This window comes from Megascapheus bottae, chromosome 14, assembly GCF_031878675.1.
Source record: "Megascapheus bottae isolate mThoBot1 chromosome 14, mThoBot2.hap1, whole genome shotgun sequence".
In the NCBI taxonomy this organism is placed as follows: Eukaryota; Metazoa; Chordata; class Mammalia; order Rodentia; family Geomyidae; genus Megascapheus; species Megascapheus bottae.
In genome coordinates, this window is record NC_143522.1 from 37727565 (window position 1) to 37753281 (window position 25717).

At 34.8% G+C, this 25717-nt stretch overlaps 1 long non-coding RNA gene and 1 pseudogene across 1 annotated transcript; one reads left to right on the forward strand and one right to left on the reverse strand.

The window, feature by feature from the left end:
* Positions 1–9777: 9777 nt before the first annotated feature.
* Positions 9778–25191, forward strand: LOC150055073 (uncharacterized). The gene is made up of 5 exons (XR_016537679.1): positions 9778–9856; positions 13485–13558; positions 15076–15131; positions 21827–21917; positions 25028–25191. It is a non-coding gene; the product is annotated as an uncharacterized LOC150055073 (long non-coding RNA).
* Positions 18465–18566, reverse strand: LOC150055074 (small nucleolar RNA U3; annotated as a pseudogene).
* Positions 25192–25717: the final 526 nt, after the last annotated feature.

Below are 25717 nucleotides of genomic sequence, written 5' to 3' on the forward strand. Positions count from 1 at the left end.
TGTTTCCACCATGCTTGTTTATAGTCAAATGGCATCAGTATTGTTATTTTAAAACCTTAGATCTACATTCCACAAACACATTAGTATCTTGGAGTGAAAATATATTATACACGTATATATGTATTAATTGAATATCATGTGATATGAACATTATACAATGCTTCAATCAGGTCAAATATATTTGTCTAGATTTTTTTTTTGCCAGTGCTGGGCTTCAGCTCATGGCCTGAGCACTATCCTTGGACTTTCTCAAAGCTAGAACTCTACCACTTGAGCCTCAGCACCACTTCCAGCTTTTTCTATATATGTGGTACCAAGGAATCGAACCCGGGTCTTCGTGCATGCTAGGCAAGCACTTTAACCACTAGGCCAAATTCCTGGCCCCTTGTCTAGATTTTTTTAAAATGTACTTTATCTATTCCTTATCTACAGCCATGCTAAGTTGTATTGATTATGCCATTAATTGACTTTAGATGTAACCTATTTTATGCAGCCACTCTCTCTAGGTGAATAAAATTGTTACAGATCATTTGAATTGAGCCAAGTGTCAGTCCTCTGCCAATAATGATTTACTCTTACCACATTCTTAAGAATGTCACTCAGATTTTGGTTTGTATACACTGACAGGAGATGTGCAATCTACTGAGTTTCTCTGCCAGAATCACAGAAATCAGAAAGTATTAATCAAAAATGTTCCCTAAAGTATGTCTCATTTTCAAAGTTAAAAATAAATTAGGCAAAAGGTGAAAATAAATTGAAAGTATTAAAAGTACATTTGAAGAATTAGCTTTTAAATCCATTTGTGCATTCCATGCAAATAATTTTCTAAATAGACTTTTAAAATTGTTTCTATTAAACTATATTTTATGACTTAACTGCCTGTTGCCAACTAAGTATATCACCTTGTCTGAAAGTTCTGTATGACATTTCAGTGTCTCTACTAAAGGCCAAAGCCAGAGACCATTCAGGAACTTGGCTAAGGCAGAGTTCTCTGCACATCTCATTTTACATTTTAATAAATGTCATTTTTGCTCAGGCTCTTTTCGTCTCCCAAGTTATGTATTATGTACTATACATTATATATATTCTATATTAAAAGATTACAGCCTTTCTTGATTTGTTTTCAGAACCTTTAAAATGTGTTCTGTTTTTCTTGGTTGGTTTGTTGTTATTGTTGTTTTAATTTTGTGTCTTTTCATTTTTTAAATAGGTAGAAATGTTTCTCCATTCAGAGAAAACATATCTCTCACAAGGAGTAGTAGAAGAATAACTATTGTTCTGTGCAAAATAAATATTATTTTCAGGGCAAAATGGGGAAAGAAGTATCACTTGGAGAAACACAAATTAGTTTAGAAACAATTCATTAGTTTTTATATTGCACCCAAGGAATCTATGTGTTTCATATCATCTTCTTTACTTAGTGTTCGGAAAGGTGACAGACCATGTCACCTGCAGAAAATCATGAAGAACATGAGAGAATAATCACATCTTTTTGTAAATTACAAGGTTACAGGATACCTAAATGTAAAAGAAAATGATTTCATTAGTAGTTGAAGAACAGGTCAACATAGAGGGCTCAAATTCAATTTCTTTTAATTTTATAACACAAAACCACTCTATAATCTCTTTGAAATATGTGACTGAAAAATGTGGTTGGACACAATCAAGTCTCAGTTTCCACACACAAAATCAAAGATTTCTCATGGCCTATTTTGTGATGTAAGTTATTTGTTTTTCTTAAATTTTTACTCAGATTGCTCTTCATATTTAGCATTTACATCCTCAGTATGAAAATAACCCATTGAGATTTTTCAACTTAAAGGCTGAACATAAACTGATATGAAAGAAGTAAATATTTTTAGGATATTGGCTGGGAGTTTGTCCTAGTGGTAGTGTGCTTGCTTAGCACGCACAAAGACCCAGGTTCGATTCCTCCATACCACAGACATAGAAAAAACCTGGAAGTGGTGCTGTGGCTCTAGTGGTAGAGCACTATCCTTTGGAAAGTCCAAAACAGTGTTCAGGCCCTGAGTTCAAGTTCCAGGACTGGCAAAAAAAAATAAAAATATTTAGGATAACGGGACATGGTAACTTTTCATTCCCATCTTTAGCATATGTAATTATGGCCAGAAATAACTCTTCAGTTATTATGCTTTTCATAACTGATATAGTTATTCCAGACATTATATAGATAAAAGTACATCAAAATGTAATAAAGAAAACCTAGGCAAACAGGTAAGCAAACTTGGTTAAATCAGATAATTTTTCAAATTAATTGATATAAATTAAAACTCTTGGGCCTGGTAAGTGGCCTAGTGATAGAGTGCAGGCTGAAGCCCTGGCTTCAGTTCCTTCATAGCAGATACACACAAAAAGCTGGAAGTGGTGCTGTGGCTCAGACGGTAGCACTGCTCTTAAGAAAGCCCAAGGACAATGCCCAGACCCTGAGTTCAAGCCCCAGGACTAGAAAAAAATTTTGTTCTCTAAAAACATTGGCTCATATTTCAGAGTCAGGTTCCTAAGATATACACCATACTACATACTTATAAAATAAGAATCCTCAAATATGGGATCATTAGTATGTTCAGTTATTATTTTGTTATTTATTCATATTACATGTGTGTGTGTGTGGATACACCAAACATTTCTTTTATTTTCTTTCCTTTTTTTGTAGTTGTCAGTAATGAAGTTTGAATTTAATAAGGACTTTTCTTTCACTAGAAAAGCACTCTTCTATTTTGGGCAGACCCCAAATCCTTTGTTTTACATTACTTTTTCAGCTAGCATCTTATATTTTTGCCTGGAAACATCCAGGACATGGTTATACTAAGTATACTTCCTACACACCAGACATTCCAGCTGTATTCCATCATGTGTAGTTTTTTTGTTCAAATAGGGCTCTCTGTAAATCATTGCTCTGGCTGACCTTGAATTGCTGTCATCCCATCTCCACTTCTGGCTAACTAGGATTATAGGGGTGAGCCTCCAGCACTTAACCTGTCTTTTTTATTTCTTATATATTGCTTGAGACTAAAGATCTCTGTTGTATTGTTTACTGTTATTTATTTATTCACCATGTATTATTTATAACCGGAGTAATCTTGGAATCAAGATACCCAGAATTTCTTTGCTTCTATAATTCAAATCACAATTGACCTGATGAGAAATGTGCAGGGGTTTTAGATGGTAGAACATTGTGACAAAGAAATGCATGTAGGGAGGGGGGGCTGGATTTCAACTTCTTAGCTAGTCAGTCTTTAGCCTAAAAAAAGAAGAGATCCCTGCTCCCTCCCATGTCACTGACTAACTCCTCCCCAACAGAATATTCAGCAGGATTTTTCTCCTGGAACACATTCAAAGTCAAATTCTGCTACCAGGTTAGATGCCCCATTAAAATAGTGCCCTGGTGTGTTTGCTAAAGATTCACTGGGGCAGGAAAATATAGGACCTATTATCTGATAAATCTCTAAACTCAGATTTGACCTTAAGTAACTTCCATTCCTGATTTAGGATGTTATTTTGGAAAGTTCTGGGGATTTCTCAGCATCCTGCCTTTTGCAAATGCTGAAACATCTGCATTCTGATTCTTGTGCAGTATGTCTTGTTCTGTTATATCTGCTTATTAGATCATGTCCTTTTTCTTTAACATCCCTGCTTTCACTCAGCAGACACACTCAGCATTTAGGCTATTTCACCTACTTTCTCCCTACCACTTCACCAGTAAGCTTAATGTCCACCTTTTATTTTCTTCTCAGAAACTATATAGCTACATGTTAATCCTCTCACGGAAAGACTTGGAGAAAGTTTTATTGTAACAGAAGTAAGCTAGACCCACAGAAACACAGGCTGTAGGGATTTCATCATTGTCAGAATTAGGAGGTGCCTATAAATCTAAAATTAAACTCAATGGATGGTAGAAGTCAAAGAAGTACACTTGAAAGGGTTAATTAAATAGAATTCTGAATATTCATACAGTGAGAACTGTTGCAAAGATGCAATAGCTAGTTGTATAATACCTTATAAAATGATGTGCATAGAGATGAACTCCAAGAAATTTAAGCAAGAGGTTTTCTATTACATGATTTGTAGTATCACTTTTTTCTTTTCTTTTCTTCTTTCCTTTTTTCTTTGGTTTATTCCCTTCTGTCTCTGTTTTTTGATTTCTGTAGCCTTTCTTATGTATACAACTTTATCTGATTTGGGGGGAGTGAGGAGAAGCACAGAAAGGGTGGAGCAAAGTGTGAACCTTTTCAGCAGTGAAACCTACTAGATACTGTGTTGAAAATGAACTATACATCTCTGAGGGTAGGGAAGTCAGAAGGGGAAAATCAGAGAGGGAATGAAGAATGGGGTGACTCTATTCAAAAGGGAATGTTTTCATTATCCGATGCATAACTGTAACCCCTCTATATATCACTTTTATAATAAAATTTAAAATAGAATTAGCCTGGAAAAGTTATTTAGTTTCAAAACTACATTTTCTCAAGTGTCTCTTTCAAGTTTCAAATGATCAGATGATCAAATAAGTCCGAATGAAAATAGTCACTGAAATGCATTCTTATATGTAGGCACAGGTGCCTATGAACAGAGTAGCAAACAAAATTCTATATAATTTTTTATTAAAGGATTTATTAACATTGATTTTTACATCATATTTCAAATGTCATGTTTAACAAACAAGCATTCAAGAAGGGAATCTCTATATGCAATCACTGGAACATAGATTTTAGAATATAATTAAAGTTAAGCTGAGGCTTTGTATGTAATAGATGCATAATAATAAAAAATTCTGGAAAATGCGATAGTGAAAACAATTCAAACTGTTTCAAAAGAGAGAGATAAGAAAGAGTGATAGAGGGGGTGGATTTGGTCATAATACATGATAAACATATATGGAAATATCACAATGAAATTGTTGAATTCGGGCCACAAACGACAGTTTTTCTATTGATTCCTATCTAGTTCTTTGATCTCTACTGGGGCAGGTAGAATTACATATGTTCTTTTCCAACCCTTTATTAACAGTTATGGAGTTACAGAATCATTTCACAAAATCACCTCTTTCCAAGTTTGTGACTATATTTTTATAATCGTGAGGGATGTGTTATAATGTAAGAGTGGTGGCTCCTTTCCTCTAAAAATCTATGTGTGCAAATTAACCGCACAACAAGTTTCTCTTTCACTGATATTTCCATCAAGGATTAATGAGTCCTTTTAAATGTTCTGTTATAAAGATTTAAAATGCAAGAAATTGGCATATTTGCATGTGCAATGGAAATAGTTAGATGAGCTCTATTTTTAGTGGACAGGACAAATGCATATTGAAAAAAAAAGAGAAAGTTCCTTTGGATTTTATGTCTGACTTTTTGTTAAGAAAAAGAGTACCATATCCAGATTAAACAGAAACATCATGACGTTAAAATTCCTCCACAGAGAGAAAATTAAAGCTGCGCATTCCCTGAAAAAGGGACATCAGGGCTTTTCCCTCATGTAATTTCCCTCCATGGCATGGGAGATATAATGACAGATAGCTTAAGTGGCTCTGATGCATCATCTGCTTTTAAGCAGCATCAACTGCTGTGCAGTTTTTAATTTTTCAATCTTAATGGAAGTGCATAAATGAAGCAATCATGTACATAATATCATCATGCTATTTTAAAAAAATCTTTCAAATTAATGATAAGGGGTGACTCCATTAGTGCAGTTATATTAAAAGATGCTGCATTGTTTTAAAATTGGAAGGGGCAGGTAAAAACTCCCAAAGATATTTACCACTTTCTTCATACTAATTTATACTTTCAGACCAAGACATGCCTTTTTCATAAAATAAAACGATGAAATGAATGAAATCCTTCCTTTCTATCTTCTCTCTCTCCCTCCCTCCCTCCCTCCCTCTCTCTCTCTCTCTCTCTCTCTCTCTCTCTCTCTCTCTCTCTCTCTCTCCTGTCTTCCTTCCTTCTTTTCTCCTTCCTTTCCTTCTTTCTATGTCTTTCTTTCATACTAGAGATCAAACTCAGGGGTCCAGTGCTTCCTAGACAAGCACTCTGCCTCTGGAGACACACACTCAGCCCTTTCTTGTGTTGGTAATAATTGAGATAGAGCCTTACCTTTTGCCTAGGCCGGTCTGGTCTGAGCTCTAAAACATGTGACAATAATTCTAACAGAAAAAACTAATTTCATGAGAAAGTGGCGGTGACAATATATTTGTGTATTTTATCATTTATTCTGTAGATGTTGATCTGATTACAATTGGAGATCTTGATTTTAAGCTCACTCAGTTTTGAAGATTCAATATAAATATGTAGCAATGAATTAGATACCTATTATATCTCAATGCTTATATAGGAATAATGACAAATATTGCATTGGAACAAAGAATCTGTCATTTTGTAGACAAAAGTAACACAATACTATTAGTGCCAAATAACTATTTAAAAGTATGTTAGATAGTCCCTGGTTCCTTAGGTTTATTCAATTTTGTTTTTTTCCCATATCCCTCTAGTAAGCAGATTGTTACAAATGGAGGAAAAAAGTCTCACACATAATTCCACATGAAGATGAATACACAGAAGTAACTCTGTACTATGGAGGTGCTTAAGTAATAAGGAATAAAATCTGTAAGTAAAGACATTAAAACTGACTTTAAGCATGCAGGGAAATGAAGAATGATTAATAAGTAAAAAATCATTTGAAAATAAAAAGTGATGAAAGCTCTTCAATATATAAGAATGGACGCAGTAAATTTTATTCTATATTTATTGTTATTACAGAGTTGGCAGAGAGGGTTCAGTTACAGGAATCAGATAGTAAGCAATTCTTTCAGTTGTTTTTGAACCATGTATCCCCTTCCCTCACTCTCTCCCTTATCAAAATGAACTCCAAGAAGTAGAAATGATTGGCTTTTTTGTTTGTTTGTTTGTTTTTTTATATTTTTATTGTATTTAATAAAAGGGTTACATGATATTTGCCAGATAGAAGGTGCATTAATTCACATACATTGATACCCTTCCACATGTCTTGGTCCCCATTACCCTCCCCCCCCCTTGATTTTCCCCCCTTCCCTGTCTAATTTCAAGTAACCAAATGTACTGTTTTCAATTCTTCACCACCCCCAGCCCCTTGGATTTTTGCCTTTGATTACTGGTTTTTTTTTAAATTTCTGTACCTCTTGTCGTGTATATAAGTTTATCTGATTTGGAGAATAGAAAGGGAATCATAGATATTATGGGCCAAAGAGCGAAGCAATTCAATAGTGATTCTCACTAGACACTATGTTGGAAATTAATTGTGCAGCTTGGAGAGTCAAAGGGTCAGGTGGGGAAACCTAGGAGATACGAGTAAGGAGTGACACTTCAAAAGAAATGTAGTCGATATCTGACTTATGTAACTGTAACCCTTCTATATAACCATTTATTTATTTGTTTTTTGTTTATTTATTTATTTTGTCAGCCATGGGGCTTGAACTCTGGACCTGAGTGTTGTCCCTGAGCTCTTCAGCTCAAGGCTACCTCCTACCCCTGGGCCTAGGTGCTGTCCCTGAGCTCTTCAGATACCCCTTGAGCCACAGTGCCACTTTCTGCTTTCTAGTGATTAATTGGAGATAAGAGTCTCACAAAGTGCCCCAGATAGCTTTGAATCACGATCTTCAGATCTCAACCTCCTGATAGCTAGAATTACAGGCATGAGTCCCGGTGCCCAGCTGTATATCACCTGTATAATACATTCTTTTCAGAAAAGTATAGTCGATGCCTCAAACCCAAATTACGCTAAAATGTAAAAAGTACATGGAAAATAAATTTTATAACAACAGATTGTAAAGATAAGATATTACATTCCAGACTAGCAAGAAGGGAACAAATAAAGACATCAAAAAGTGTGTTTTATTTCATGAAGAAGCAATCCATGTTGACAAATGCATCTGAGAAACCAAATCTGCACCCACTAAGTTTAGCAAACACAAAGCCAATACATTTGGTTTATTTAAGATTATTTTTTATAGCATGCAGCACAGAACTGAATCTACTTGGTTAAGACAGAAAAGTGATCATCTCACTTTGTTTGCTAAAGCAGTTCAAGTTACACAGATAATAATCAATAGCTCCTCCAAGAACTGTCAATAAGCTCCTGGTTTAGATAGTACAGCACTATCAACTCCCAGAAGGGTTCATCGAAAGAAAAAAGAAACCTGAATATCTGGAGAACACAAGGTGAAAGGACACAATGGGCACACACTGGAAGAGTACTGATAAATGACAATTTCAGTTGTCATATCTTACTCTTAAAGTATTTAAATCATATTTAAAGATTTACAAGTGGCTCACGGTGGCTTAGCTGACTCTGCACATATTTAATCAGTGAGAGTCAGGACTTATCAAAAGGATACAAGAAAGTTTCTTGGGAGAAGGCATGGGTGCAGGAAAATCTTCATGAGTCAGCATTGATCACAGTTGATGTTTTCCAAGTTGATCGTTAAAAGGAGAGGAATTAGGAATCATTGTGGAAGTAAAAGCCGGATTTAGATTTATTTGATATTGAAATGGAAGAACAAAGAGTTGTGTACATCTAGAATACCTAAAATAGCCAGATGTGGAGTGGAGTAGCCATAGAAGTAAATTGGCTATTGGAAGTTTTAAAGATCTGTGTGGAAGAGGAGGGACTGGAGATGGCAAAGAGACTCACCAATCTTGTAATTTCTCTAAGAAGCTTCTACCTAGAGTGAAAAGAGAGAACACAGTGCCAAGGAATAGCGAATGTGGAATTTTGATGGCAGGAGAATGAGAAAGCCCATAGATGATGGCATTTTATTATTCTACAAAACATTCTACTATATTATACCCTAAGGATTGGGTGAAGGAAAGATGTGTCTCACTTTTAGGATTTGGGGTAGAGAAAACATGAAGTTGTTTTATGGGTAAGAAAAAATTAGGCTATTTCAAGGGCTTGGATCATCTAAATGTTTATAAGTATACAGAGATATCAGGGTTATAACATGATATTCACAATGGTCATATGTATAGTAAATAGTTTGGGTGGGGCATAAGATCTGAAATCCAAACTACATGAATACTATATGAATACTCTTGTTGCTATCTGGGCAGAGCATGTTGATATGCACACTTTGTTGCCTCTAGTATATGAATGAACATGATATGGAAAGCTATATTCATACTAGTCACACACAAACAGACACAAACTACATGAATTCTCAAACACATTCTCTCGCATCACACATGCTCTCAAATACACACATATACATGAATATGCACATGTGCCCAAATACTATCAGACACATCCTCAACAACACACTAGCATCCACTCTTACAGGCACTCTACACACACACACACATGCTCACAGATATACAAACAGAAAAAGAAGCATTACTACTGCATAAAGCATTAGTACTGGCTATTACCATATGTTGCTTCTCTGGGGAGCAACACAGGGAACAGGGAGGGACATACAGGGCCAGCATGTAGTCCCCCGGAGCCGTGTGAGATGGTATTGGTGACTCAGCCCTCCCCCAATTACCGGGGAAGAAAAAAACACACTGAGTCAGGAGCAGTGTTAACCATGAAAGCGCATCAGATCTCTCTGCTGATCTCTGCTGACCTGATCTGATCTGCTGTTCTCTCTTTATTGTGTCAGACAATTAGTTATATACTGTTGGGGAGAGAGAAGGTGGGAACTGGGAAGCTAGCCAATAGGAAGAGGGCCTCCTCTTCCTGTGCTACCACTAAGGTTCTGGGTGGGGCTTTCAGGTACTGGGTGGGACAGGTGCACTGCTGGGAGACCCACAAAGCTGCGAAGCTGCAGGGGGGTCAATCGAGTCAGGTACACAGAGCTGCCTTAAGAGAGGTATGCAATCTTAGAGTTGTTTTGATTTACATTTCTTTTATGACCAGAGATGTTGAGCATTTCTTCATGTGTCTATAGGCCATTTTTGTTTCTTCTTCAGAGAAGACTCTCTTTAAGTCTTTGGCCCATTTTTTAATGGGATGGTTGTTACTTTGGAGGTTAGTTTTGGAGTGATTCAATTTTTTGAGTTGTTGATATATTTTAGATATGAGGCCTTTGTCCGTTGTTTGGTTGGTGAAGATCTTCTCCCACTCTATAGGCTTCCTGATTAGTTTACTAGCTATGTCCTTTGCCATACAAAAGCTCTGCAGTTTAATGCAGTCCCACTTATCCAGCCTTTCTCTGATTTGTTGTGATTCCACCTCACTCCAGTTAGAAGGGCCAGGATCAGGAAAACGAATGACAACAGATGCTGGAGGGGATGTGGCCAGGAGGGATCACTACTACACTGTTGGTGGGAGTGCAAACTCGTTCAACCACTATGGAAAGCAGTGTGGCAGTGCCTCAAAAGGCTAAACATAGAACTCCCCTATGACCAGCAATTCCACTACTTGGCATTTACCCAACCATCCAAAATCTAGGGCGCACTAAACCCACTAGCACAACAATGTTCATTGCAGCACTATTCACCATAGCAAAGATATGGAACCAACCTAGATGTTCCTCAGTTGATGAGTGGATCAACAAGTTGTATTTGTACACAATGGAATTCTATGCTGCTGTCAGAAAGAATGACATCACCCCATTTGTTAGGAAATGGAAAGACTTAGAAAAAATCATATTAAGTGAAGTAAGCCAGACTCAAAGGAACTTAGGCTCAATGGTTTCCCTCATTCGTCATAATCAGTAGAAACCTTGGGCTCTACTAGCAGAGATTTGCAATAGAGCAAAATCTTGATACATAAGGCCATATAATGTGAAGCTAATTGAAAGGACCTCCAGGATATTGAAACAAAAGCCATATAATGAATGATTGTTGTCCTTAATGTACTATGTTGTCTGTCATCTCCTTTGCTGTCCCTTGGTTATCTCATATTGGTATAGTATCTCACTTTGTTATCTGATATATTGAATTTATTTGTATTTGGATATTTGAAATTTGATAGGGAAGGGGGGAAAACCAAGACGGGTGGGGGGGGAGGGAAATGGGTACCAAGACATGTGAAAGGGTATCAATGTATGTGAATTAATGCACCTTCTATCTGGCAAATATCATGTAACCCTTTTACTAATTACAATAAAAAAATTAATAAAAAAAAAGAGAGGTATGCAAGGAGTGAATGCCTGACCAAAGCCCTTTAATTGCAGCTGAGCAGGAATCAGGCCTCAGAGATGGAGGTCAGGTCCCAACAACCATATACTGTCATTTGAGGAATATTTTATACCTCATCATAGATTAGTATAATCTTACTGATACATTCAGAGAGAAAGTATTCATAATTGTATAAATAATATGAAATGCTGGAATAGCATAAGCAAGTACTATAACTAATATAGGCAGTTCTGCCTTACTACTATGAAAGGTCTGAGACACCCCACGTTATTTAAAAAGGCTTATGGATCCAGGAGTTTGGCCTAGTGGTAGAGTGCTTGCCTAGCATGCACAAAGGCCCAGGTTCGATTCCTCCATACCACATACATATCAAAAAGGCAGAAGTGGTGCTATGGCTCAAGTGGTAGAGTTCTAGCCTTGAAGAAAGCCCAAGGACAGTGCTCTGGCCCTGAGCTCAAAAAAAAATGTTTATGTAGCTCACAGTGGAAGATGTGCAAGGATGTAGTGCTGACAACAGCTTTATCCTCATTGTCATCCCATCCTGGAACAGATATGCTGAGAGCACATGCGAGATGAAATGAATGACCAAGAACACAGAGAAAAGAAATTTCATGGACTAATTACTGCATTAAACTTTATTAATTTGTAATATTAGGTTTTCCTTGTAGATTTCCGGGAAAGATTTGTGGTTTTCTTTCTTTTCTTTTCTTTTCTTTTTTTTTTTTTGCCAGCCCTGGGTTTGGGCTCAGGGCCTGAGCACTGTCCCTGGATTTTCTCAAGGCTAGGGCTCTACCACTTGAGCCACAGCACCACTTCTGGATTTTTGCTATGCATGTGGTACCGAGAAATCAAACCCAGGTCTTCGTGCATGCTAGGCAAGCACTCTACCACTAGGCCAAACTCGAGGCCCCAGATTTGTGGTTTTCTAATCCATTTCACATTACTTCTTTTAATAAAATCTCAGAAATTAGAAAAATTAGAACCATCTTTCATGCTGGTCCTTATTCTCAAAGATTTTGCTTCTATGCTCAAAGGATTCTTTTAGTAAAATTGAATCTTTTTTTAAATTTCCACATCATTCACCAATGTATTTTTATTGATATTTCTCTTTCCTGTGACCATACCTTAAAATTTTTAAAGGAACAGCACAATCTCTTTTGGAGAAGATATGTCAGCATTTACAACCTATATTTAGTTGACTAGAATAAAGGCAAACTCTTATGTAAATAAGTGAATGCATTTTATCATGATAGCATCTGTGGATCTGACGTTTTTAAGGTCTAAGCCTTAATTGAAATTAAGGTATAACTTTCCCTGAGTAGCACCTGTGAGCTATGATTGGTCTATGTTTTAGGACAACTGGGATCACACAGGTTCATGACCAGTTTACCAAAAATGGATACAGTTTCATGAATTTTTCTGACCCAGCATTCTACTAAGATAGCTGATTCAATCTCAGCAGGATAACACTCACTAATTTTTTAATGTATGCTCAAATTAGTAACAAAATAAATAAAATACATGTAAAGCAAAGTAAAATACCCATCCATTAATTCTCCCACACATATTATTTGTAAAATTAAGAATAAGACCTTAGACTTCCACAGTAATAGCATGTCAATTTTCATTTCTATATTTCATTACTTTTTGTTTTCTCCTTAGTCTCTAAAGCACTAATTTTCTAATTTTTTAAAATTTAAATATACCATAAATTGTTCATTTTTGTGTCCACATTAGAGACTCTATGATGAACCATTCTTGAATGTATTTTATTTGTATAAATGACATATTTCCATTGGAATCTCATCAGATAGATTAATGGATTTCTTTTTGCTAGTTTTTAATACATTTGTTCTTAATTCTATGCATGAGTAAAATATCCCTGCTCCCAGTAGCAGAATTAGTGTCTTGTAGAAATTCTCTGTCTGACGCTATATTTTAGAGGTTTAGGGAAAACCATAAATAATTGTTTAACTGAAACTGGAATGAAAATTTAGACTGTATTTTTACTCAGATGCCATATTAGTTCAGCTTAGTTAAATTTCAGTACAGTTTTTCAATTTGTAAATGTTAACAGTTCCCAATTCTCTAATTCGTTATTCAGAACTAGCAGAATTTCAGGAAACATTCATTTCTTACCTTAATTATATAACTATTTTCTGTTTGGAAACAAGTGGTATAATTATTTTTCTATTTTCCTTCATTTTGTAATTGAAAATTCAAAGAAAATTACATTATTTATTATTCTGTGATATACTGGTCTATACATGTTTATAAAATTCTATGAATTAAAAAACCAGTTTTCTTTTAGCATTCCAGAATGATGAAGATTAGCATTATTGTGTTTTTTCACAGAAATATAAATAGAATTGCCACTTGTAGAATTTTGAAGTGCCTATTAACCACCGAGAACTTCAACATCAACCCAAGTAGGTAAAGAGAAAAGTAGAAACTATCACTGCTTCATTTGAAGTATTGCAGCAAAACAATTTTAACCAGATTTTACTTCTCTGAAAATTTCACATCTTACATAATAATGAAGGACTTCACACTGAAAATTAAAAGGTGTACATGTTTATGTGATACCATATGGTGCTTTCACTTTTATTGATCAATTGAGCATTAGTCACTTTTTGTTCTATCTAGTATCAATTTTTATATTTATTTTACATGTAATTCTCATATACATTCTCCTCATCTTTCCTTTACGTACTACTTCTTCGGTACATTATTTTTCTCACAAAATTAGAGGCAGCTTCCACAAATAAAATTTTAGGACAGGAAAATTCATTTCTGAGGTTTTTGTTTGGCTGGTTAGCTATATCTCTTTTTCCTTACTGGTTAAGTATGTTGGTAAACAGTTTGGGAACTGCAAAAATTCCTCATATGACCCAAAAAGAAAAAGTAAACAATTAGAATCACAAAATGTATATTATTATTATTATTATACTAAAGAGACTCTGATATGTATTTCTACACATTTCACTCATGTGAGTTAAATGAGGAAAATTACTTGGGAAAGTAACTACATTTATGCCTCTACATATAAATATGTACTTAGCATCATGATGTGTATTTTCAATATATACATGGACTATCCATATCTGTGTATCCATCTCTTTATAAAGGGTTATTTTGCTATTGTTCTTAATGTGATAATGAACTGATTTTTCTCTTTATTCTTTTTATCTTTATGATTTATCTCATGTTGTTACTGTATCTGACTTTGGTATCTGGTGTATATATATATATATATTTGTTTATTTGAAGTAGGAAAGGGAAAGGGAAAAATCAAAATGATTGAGAGGGGGCGGAGGGAGGGAAGGTGGGAGAAAAAGTTGGGAAGGTGATCAAGATTCAAGAAGTAATGTATCAACTACCTGATGAATATAACTGTAACCCCTCTGTATATCACCCAGACAATAAAGTACAACGATTAATTTTTTAAAAAGAACAATGATATACTGATTATAAAAACTGGAAAACTAGGTGAAAATCAAGAGAAAATGTTGTAAGCTGAGTACACATTCAAAGAAATCATAAATTGATTTTACAGTTAACATAGAAATTAATAATCACCTTCAATGAGAACATAAATATTTCTGAAATTTGTATTGACTTATTCTGTTCTTAGTTTATTCTCCTTATTTTGATTCCACTATGTAAAATTACCAAATCCAACTAAAATGGAGACAGAGGACAAGGAAAACAAATAAAAAATTTGAGTATGATAAAAAATGATATGCATAATAAGTAACAAAACAGCTACAATATTTTCTAACATGTTTGTTTTCTATATGTAACCTGAGAGACATGGTAATAAGAATTTTCTTAAAACCCAGAAAAAATTGCATGAAAAATTGTTTTAATTTTATGCTCCTGTTGAAATAGACTAAATTTAAAATAAAATCATAGTGAGATTTCTGCTTTCATTTATTTTTACTAGATTCTCAAAAAGTATTTACTACCTCAGTTTGAACTGACAACAATAAAGTATAAGAGGTGAGTTACAGTTATTCGAAATACAGTATACTGTTAGGGAATTTTAGACATTACTGACTAGTAAGACAAGTTACTTGTACTGAGAGTTACTCTATAAAAACATTTCTAACCTGACTAAAAATGAATCAATATTAACTGATGAAAGATTATACAATTTTGAAAGAAGCAGACAAACTCAAATTGGTCTCTTACTACCTGAAAGAAACTCCCAATTGTGTTTAGTCTGTGGAATGAAGAACAAAATAACATTACCCTTGACTTGTAATTGATTTTAGTTGTTAGAAGACACTAAACTAATCAATAGTGGTAATAATGTCAAAAAGTAGACTCTTAAGAGTGGATGGTCCCTCAAAATACTATCTGCATTCAAAGTAATTCAACAGGGGCAGGAGTTTGGTCTAGTGGTAGAGTGATTGCCTCGCATGCATGAAGACTGGGATTTGATTCCTTGGTACCACATATGTAAAAAAGCCTAATGTGGTGCTATGGCTCAATGGCAGAGCTCTCGCCTTAAGAAATTCCAAGGACAGTGCCCAGGCCCTAAATTTGAGGCCCTGGACTGACAAAAAAAAATGGTAACTCAACATTAATAAACATGATATCTCTACCATGAAATGCCTGTCCAATACCAATGGTGATAAAAATCAATATTTGATCAAAGTAAGAAATGACATCCAATTGATTCTGGTAGTAGATAATCTTAAAAAAATCAAAGAACTCCTAAAAGTAGAAATGGAAAAGAACAACAACAAATTAGTGACCAAAACTATTGGTAATCACTAAATTTTAGTTCAGTTTATTAATTCATTCAAAAGTTATATTCAAAATACAGATATGTCTTATCCATACAGAAAATTTGCTTAAAAATACGAGTCGGGGTCTGGGAGTTTGGCCTAGTGGTAGAGTGCTTGCCTAGCAAGCACAAAGACCCTGGTTCGAGTCCTCGATACCACAAACATAGAAAAAAGCTGGAAATGGTGTTGAGGCTCAAGTGGTAAAGTGCTAGCCTTGAGAAAGTCCAAGGACAGTGCTCAGGCCCTGAGCTCCAGCCCAGGACTGGCAAAAAAAAATGAGAGTCGGTATCCCGACATTTTTATTCACTGACAAAATTCTTTTTTTCATTGAGATCATACTCCAAATAAGAAGATGAATATTTCACAATTATTTAATCTGGTGAGTTTACCATGCCAAATCTATGAAAGAAAATAAGTTGGGAAGTATGAAGGAGAAAAATAAATAGAAATCGTTAAGTGTTATATAATCTCCAAGGAAATAACAGGAAATGCCTTGACAGAATGTATAAATATGGAATCTGAAAACCAGAAGAATAGCAATGAGTAGAGAGCATTATTTAGAAAGGGAAATCAAAAAGAGGTAAAAAGATAAATACCCTGGAGGGCAGGCACAAATCATTCATACACTTAAACACACACAGGCACACACACATTCACACACTGGTTTGTCTGGAGAATCCCAATGCTTCACAAGCATGGGGAGAAAATCTCCAGTTCAATGCCAGATTAGGTTATAAACTGAGATGCTATCAAAAAAGTAAAAAGAGAAAGGAAGGAAAGGAAGAAGGGAGGGAGATAGGAAGGCAGACATGGAAGGAGGCAGCAGGGGAGAACAAAGAGAAAAGGAGAGAGAGCAAAGAGAAAGGGAAGAAAAAAGTTGGAGGGGAAAAGGTAGGGAAAGTAAGCGAGAAAAGATGGAAGGGAGGAAAAGGAAGAAAAGAAGGAAAGAAGGGAAGAAATTAGAAAAGAAGAAGGGAGAGGAAAAGAAAATATTGCACAAATGATAATGTAAAGATTGGTTCTTTAACCAACAACAGGAAAAGGTTAAACAGATGGAAATTATGCAGATTGGAATGTGAGTGAAATATTAGGGTAGATATAAAGTGAGTAGAGGTAAAATTGAACAAATACCACATATTAATGAAATAACTCACTTGTCTTAGGGGAGAGGTGTAAGCAAAATGAAATACAAATACTTTGGTGAGAGTTAGTTGGACACTTTTGTTAAAAGCAGGGAAACTCCGGAGGCTGAGTGAGGAGACCAAGTAGGAAAAACAATGAGTTATTACAGGGCATTATTGGTCTTGCTCAGAGATTTGACTTTTGCTCTAAGTGACATCAAACCATTGGAGGATGAATTGCACAAGGACAGCATGATCTGTCTCTGTGACAGATTTAATATGGTCAGTTGGGCTACTGTTGTGAATTGAAATGTAAGGGGCAAATGTAGGAGGCTTAACAGAACAATAAGTCTAAGTGGGAGAGAACGAAGTGACAAGACAGAGCACTGTTACTGAAAGTGATGGAGAAGGGTTAGATGCTGAATATATGTTAAAGCACAAAGTAAAAGATTTGCTAGTAAGTTGGTTGTGGGTATAAGAGAACACATATATAAGAAAAATGAAAGTGTCTGAAAGCGTTAGGAAAATGACTATTTCTGAATGCATGTGTATAAATATAGAACCTGGGGAAAGATAACAGTTTATTTGTATCTTTTTCAATACTTTTACATGTACTTATTGGTAGCAAGGAGAAATTAAAAGTGGTAAGAATATCTTGTATTTGATTTTGGTACCCTGTGTATTATATACAATTTTATCTGAATTGGGTAAGGGAAGGTGATCATCAAAAGGTGAGACAAAAGACAAAGGACCAACCAGTGCAATAGCGATACTCACAAGGTAATATGTGGGAAAGGAACTTTAATACATGGGGGTGCAGTGGTAGGGGAGGAAAATTAGGAGAAAATGTGGGACAAGAACAACGTTTGGCAAGAAATGTACTCACTACTTTACATATGTAACTGTAACTACTCTGTACATCAGCCTAACAATAAAATTAAAATACAATAAAAAAGGAGTATTTTTACTTTTGGAAATTAATTTGTGTTAATAAGCAACTGCAACAATATTCTTAGACAATGATAATTTCTAGCACAATAGTAATACATTTGTATTTTTTAATTAAAGAACTTATTAGCATTGATTCTTATATCATATATCAAATGACATGTTTAACAAATAGGTATTCAAGAAGAGAATCTCTATATATAATCACAGGCACTTCAATTTTGGAACATAATTAAAATTAGGTTGAGGATTTGTATGTCATGAATACATATTAATCTATGTAATAAAACATTATGTCTATAGAGTCATAAATGTTTATGTCTATGTAGTTATGTTTATATTTCCAATACCATGTCCATAGCATTTTGTACACAAATATTGAGGCATCATTCTTGTACTGTTTGGATCTAATAGCCACATATTAAGGATGCCATGAGCCTTTTGGTTCCTTTGATCTTGACTTGTCTCACTCAACACGATTCCCTCTAGATTCATCCACTTCAGCACTCTACATGATCAGTGAGATTTCTCTAGTAACATACTGTAGAAATGATCCCTAAAAGTATAGCCTTAATACATTTATCTTTGAATAGGCCTCTTTAATGTGTAAAATAGCATAAGTTTTTAATAATTAAAAGCTTTAGTGAATAAAAAATTAACAGAGCAATGGTGTTGCAATACTAACACAAACCATATATAATCAACACAAGTAAATTTAAAGGCCTTCTCTGTTTTTACTTTAACGTTAGTTGAAATATTATATTACTAGTACTGTTATAAAATAAAATATATCAATATTGCCTTAGAAACCATTGTCTGTACTCTTTCAATCAGAACACCAATAAATATCATCCCAATGTATAAAAGCATAAATTGGCAATGCCCTCATTAAAATTCTGCATGTAAATGAATATATTCCACATATCCTCTGAACCTGGCTTTATTTACTCAACTATATGCGAGAGAATTTTCTCTATAACAATGGTATCAATTCATCTATGCTGATTGTCAATCTCATAAATACATTGCTATAGTTTTTATTGTTGCTGTTGTTGTTTTGTTGTTGGGATTATTCAGCCTGGGAGCTGTCTCTGAGCTCTTCAGCTCAAGGCTACCACCCTACCCCTGGAGCCACAGCACCACTTCCTGTTTTCTAGTGGTTAATTGAAGATAAGTGTCTCATGGACTTTAGTGCCCAGGCTGGCTTTGAACTGCTATCCTCAGATCTCAGCCTCCTGAGATCTGGATTTCAGGCATGAGCCACATTGCCTGGAGTTCACTGTTGCAAATTTTGTTTCTGAAGCTCCCACAACAAAAATTCCTAGCCTATATTGTCTTTTGCAGATTCATTTTTCCTAGGGATAAAATCCAGTTTCTGTCCTCTTGAATCATGTTGACCTGAATCATTTCTCAAAATCAATACAATTTGGCTAAATGAACAGTGGCAACTTTAACTTCAAAGGCTCTGTCATATGTATAGTAGTTTTGACTCTGGTCTCTTGACACATTGGCTATGTAAATACTTCCCCTGAGGAAGCTCTTAATGTAGCTGGAATGCTTAGGAAGGTCCATGCCACATGCTAATGTTTCAGTGGAGTAATCGCTGTCACACTCAGGTGAAGAATCCTTGAAGTTATTATTTGCTTTTGGTTTCCTATCATCCAATCTGAGACCTAAGAATCTATGGAGCAAAGATAATTGATCTCTGCTCTAATCTAAGGCAGTATTTTCTCCATAGTGCTTACGACCATAATCTTTATTATTTTATACACAATGACATCTCTTAATTAGTATTTCTATCCACTTTTTTTTGTCAGTTGCGGGACTTGAACTCTGGACCTGGGCACTGTCTCTGAGCTTTTCAGCTCAAGGCTAGCTCTCTACTACTTTGAGCTGCAGTGCCACTTATTGACTTTAATCCCTATTTTTAATTCTGAATCTGGGTGACTACTATTTCAGGATAGAATGATAGGATTCTACTTTATTCAGGGTAGGAGATAAAGTTAAGCAACTTAATTTTCCAGAATATCTCTTAAAATAGATATTCCTATGAACAATATGTGAGGGCCAATTTTTTAAGTCCTGTCCACACTTAACTTTCTAAAATCTTTTTATTTTAGCTATTTCAGTAGGATTCAGAATGTATTGTTACAGCTTCATTTAAATTTTCCTGTGTCTGTTGAATTGGTTATTTGAAATAGTATAGGAAAGGGGAAATCAAGATGAACGAGGGGTGAAGGAGAGGGAAATGGGGACCATGACATGAGAAGGGGTATCAATATTTGTGAAGTAATGCACCTTCTATCTGGTGAATATAATGTAACCCTTCTATTAGTTACAATAAAAATATATGAAAAAAATTTTCCTGTGTCTTATGTCATGTAAAAGATTTTGTCATTTGGGTGTTTGGCTAGCATTTTATCCAAAGTAATTCTTGGACCTTTAGTTTAATTGATTTTTTTCTTTCTCTCTTTTTTTTTGCTGATGTTAAGAATTCTTTATTATATATCCTGAAAACACATGTTACAAGTTGCCTTTCCTAGTCTGCATCCTGCCTTTTCACTCTCAATAATGCCTTGAAAGGTCAGGAGATATTAATATTAATATACTCCCTTTTATGTCTGTCCGATAAGGCATTTTACATACAATTTAAAAATCTACACATACATTTGAAGTACAACATTCGGTCTTTGAGAAGTCTTTCTTGTTGTATCATATTTCAATATTTTAAAACTTTGGAATGCTTGCTTGTGACGTGTAAGCCATTTTTGTGTGTCGAAGTCAGAAGTTACCTATTCCCTTGTGCTTACTGACAATCATTTGCAAATGTCACTGTCATTTAAAGTTTTTATTATTATTCCCATTTTTCATCATCAAGTAGAACAATTTTAAGATTATTTGTCTTCAAAAGTTCTTGAAAATTAGAAATCTGAAAATATCAACTCTCTATCAAGACTTCTTTAATAAACAATAAAGAAAAAAGTGATGGTGATAGAAATCTCATTAATCTGCATGGGTATCTCATATTGTTACAGTACCTCACTTTGTTATCTGATATATTGAATTTATTTGTATTTGATTATTTGAAATTTGATAGGGACGGGAGGAAAACCAAGACGGGGGGGAGAGGGTAAAGGGTACCAAGACATGTAAAAGGGTATCAATGTATGTGAATTAATGCACCTTCTATATGGCAAATATCATGTAACCCTTTTATTAATTACAATAAAAAAAGAAGTGCTATGTGATGTGCCTAATAGGGGAATCAATGGTTCACAAAAACAAAACCTCTTTAACATAAGTGCTGCTCCTGGATCTTAAACCCAGAACCTGATGGCTGTTCTTAAACTTTTGTGCTAAAGGCTAGTGCTCTATCACTTGAGCCACAGCTCAGCTTCTGCAGTTTTGATGATTAATTAGAGAAAAGTGTCTCAAATTGCCCTGCCAGGTTTGGCTTCGAATTGCAATCCTCAGATATCAGACTAAAACTTAGCAACGATTACAGATGTGTGCCATGGGTACCTGGCCACAAGGCATTTTTACAACCCTTTTTATTTTTTTCATATATTTTTATTGTAATTAATAGAGGGTTACATGATATTTGCCTTAAAAACTATGCATTTTAGTTGCCATATGTTCTGCTTCTTAATTAATCTCTATCATTCGCATGGATGTACCACATTTAATGCCACCATAAAAAGATACACTAAGCCCCTGTTCAATTGTAAAATTCAGCACAGTAATTAAATCTGCTGATTTGCCTTTACTGATTCTCCTCTGTGACATCCTCAGTTCTTACCTAAAAACCTCTCTAACTTGTTTCTCCTCTCAGTGTAGACACCTGAGTATCTTCACCCAAAATTCTGTGTTTCTCACTACTGGATTATTTCACTTTGTATCCTCAGGGGTATGAATCACATCAGGTAATATATTCATCATATCTTTAACTAGAATGCAAATTATGTTTTATGAAAGTGTATTTGCAAAATTACTCTGAAACATGACATGGGATTAAATTTGTTGTTATAAATGATGAGCAATTTGATAATCTATAAAATCATGAATTATAGCATTGCCCTAACCAATATTCAGGACAATTATTAAAACGTAAATTTTCTTTCCTTCTTGGAAAGCACTGCTTATCATTAACCCATATTTATCCCACAATTATTCAAAAAGCTATTTGCTTTGCTCCTCATACTTTATTTTCTAATGTTCAATGACTATCAGAAAAGCAAAATGTATCCTAGAATTACAGTCCCAATGCTCAGTTCCCATTTGTTAATTTTCCTATTCTTTCTTTTTTTCTTGTAAAGAATTGTATTCATTTGCATGTGCTACAGAAGCATTAAAATCAAGCTCCATATTACAAGTGTATTCTTCAATTTGGGCCACTTAGTACAATTAATAAATATTGGAGTTCATATATTCACAAGCTGAAATTTTGCATCTCAACATCTTCCTCCAGATGTAAAATATATGGCCTAAAATTGTTATTTCATAAAGGATCTACATATTCTATTTTTTCTCTCATTTAATTTTGTTTCTTTTTCTCTTCTTCTTCTTCTTCTTCTTCTTCTTCTTCTTCTTCTTCTTCTTCTTCTTCTTCTTCTTCTTCTTCTTCTTCTTTGTTTTCTTCTTCGTCTTCTTCTCTCTTCCTCCTCCTCCTCCTCGTCGTCGTCGTCGTCGTCCTCCTCCTCCTCCTCCTCCTCCTCCTCCTCTTCCTTCTCCTTCTTTTTCTTTTTCTTTTTCTTCTTCTTACCAGGCCTGGGGCTTGAATTCAGGGCGTGGGCACTATCCTTGGGTTTTCTCAAGGCTAGTGGTCTGCCACTTGAGCCACAGCATCACTTTCAACTCTTTCTATGTATGTAGTACCAAGGAATGAACCCAGCTCTTCATACATGCTAGACAAGCACTCTATCATTAGGACAAACTCCTGGCCCTTTTCTTTTTTTTTAAGTGTGTTGAAGGATGGGAAAAGACATCTGTGCTACTTCATGTTCTTTACATAGCACCATACCATGCTGAACACATAGCACTAGTTAATAAGTTCTCACTTAATTAACAAACATTAGTTACTGTGCCAACTGTGTACTGGGCTCCAGAGCTCCAGGGAAATCATTAGGGATTTGTGGTGAGAGAAAACAAATATGGGTTAAAATCAAGGTTGTTGGATGAATTAACTGCTCTCAGTTCTTTAGTAACTATTTAGATTTACCTGTCTTTTAATTCTTTAATAATACTCAGCAAAAGGACATCAAATAAATATTTATCAGGCACCAAATTGGATATGTTTGAAAATAAACATTATTCTCCTTAGTATTTTATTATCATGCATTATGTATTCATTTTGGAGACCTATGAGAACCAACAAATTGAGTAGTATAAGATTGATTTATTCTAAAACTAATGTGAACTGAAGTAAAAGCCAGCTTGACTTTAAAGTCAATATGTCATGTGCCTTACCTTATTGCTTCTGTTACGTTGGTTTAAATATCAAATATCTTTAAATATTAAGGCTTCACAAGTATGTGGCCTGAAATTTCACTCTTTGTCCATGCACAGCACATAAATGTATGCAAGCACACATCAAATGCAATTTTTAATACTTTAAAACAGGGAATAATCTAAATGTTCTATTTTTTTAATTTTTGTCAGGATGATGTATATTGGGGTTACAGTTACATTCTGATAGTAATGAGTACATTATTTATTGAACATTGTTACCCCTTCCCATGTTTTCTTCCTATTTTCCCTTCCCTAACCTTCTCCTAAGATGAAAAGTTAATTTCCAACATATTGTCTTGTGAATATCACTGTTACATTGTGAGTTCACAATTTGTCCTTTGTCTTATCTTGCTGTTCTCCTGCCCTTCCCTTATTAAAAAAACAAATAAAAATAAATGCAATACACCAGGTACCAAACTCAGGTACAGTAACAACAGGGGATAAACCAGAAAGGGAAAAAGAAAAAATTAACTGCACATAATACATTAGAAATAACAACCATAAAGACAAACCTCTTGTTTCCATAGCAATGCCATACTAAAACTGCGAGCACAACCATATTCATTGCAGTATTATTTACCATAGCTAAGATATGGGACCAACTCGGATACCCCTCAATAAATGAATGGATCAACAAAATGTAGAATTTAAATTCTATACTGCCATCAGAATGAATGACATCGCCCTATTCCTAAGGAATGGAAATACATATTAAGTGAAGTAAGCCAAACCCAATGAAACAAAGGGTCCATGGTTTCCCTCATTTGTAATAATTTTCACCTAGGATCTTCCTGGCAGAGGATCACAACAGTTCAACAGCTATGTGCACATCATCATATATACTAAGTGAAATAATCTAAGCAAAGAATAATTAAAAAAGAATAATTGATATTCTCATCCGTTCCTCCTAGGTGAAATGTAGTGGATAGTATGTAGTTTAAGAATTAATTATTAATCCTGGTAATAACAAGGATAGACTATAAAATAATTTTGAGGAAGCAGAGATGTATGGTTTCATACATCCAAAGTTCCAAAATGAGGACCTGCTATAGGGTAGCAGATGAGACGCAGTTGCTAATTCTGTTGCTAGTCACACCATTTCACTTTTTGACCTGTATAATTGGTAACTTAAGTATACTCATTTTGGAAATTCATTAACCTGTAATTTGTCACTTCATGCATAGATAATATTTACATAAAAATTACTTCCCTAGCAAAAGACAAATACAATAAGTGGATATGCAGTCTAGTACAAGACATGAAGGAAAATATTTCTCCTGATTTCATTATTTTAATATATGCTTGGAGATATAAAGTGATCATGTAAATTAGTAAGTGCATTAGTCATTTACAAAATAAAACATTTAGTTAGCCCTAATTATGTTTAAGTAATGTAACGCAAATATTATATCAAAAGTACTTGTTTTCTGAATACTAAGTTGTGGGAGTTTCTTACCCCTTCAAATATTCCTGAGATTGTTAGTGCTAAAAGTTACATGAATTTTTTCTTTTCACCTCTTTATAGATCCCACTCCCTTTGAATGTATCCAAGAGTCGAGATGAATACTGCATCCCACAACAAAGATACGACCAAAAGTGGCATAGATATTTGATTTTCTTCACAGATAAAGAGGGAAATTATGCACAAAATCCCCATATGTTTCAGAATTTTCTGAAGGTTAACTACAAGGAAAGATGAGGTGTAGCTTAATTAAAATTTATTTATTTTAAAATTATTTTCAGCATTTTTGTCAACTGAATTCTCAGCCTTTCCATGTATTTCTCTTTTCTATGAAGAAGTAAGATAGGAAGATGGCAAGGGAATTGTACCTCCTGATTTTCTATGCAGTGCATCTCTGTTCTCTCTAGCTTCATACTTCTAGGATGTGTACCTTTTCCTTAATGAACTGTAGGCCTTCCCTACAATCACCCAAACTCATGCTGATGAGTTCTCTTTCAGATAGTGGGACTAGGCCTCTCTATGCAGTCCTGGCTATGCCCAAACTTTGGCCTCAGCTTCCTGAAAGCTAGATTAAAGTCATGTACATCCAGCTTCCAACACATATTTTACCCTAAAACAGTTGTCCTTATCTCATATCTCAACATTTCTTCTACTCATTATCCAAAGTAGAAGAATCAATAAAGATACCTCATTATATGAGCTATATATTAACATTACAAGACAGAAAACTATGGTAGGTTTTAATTTTAAAAG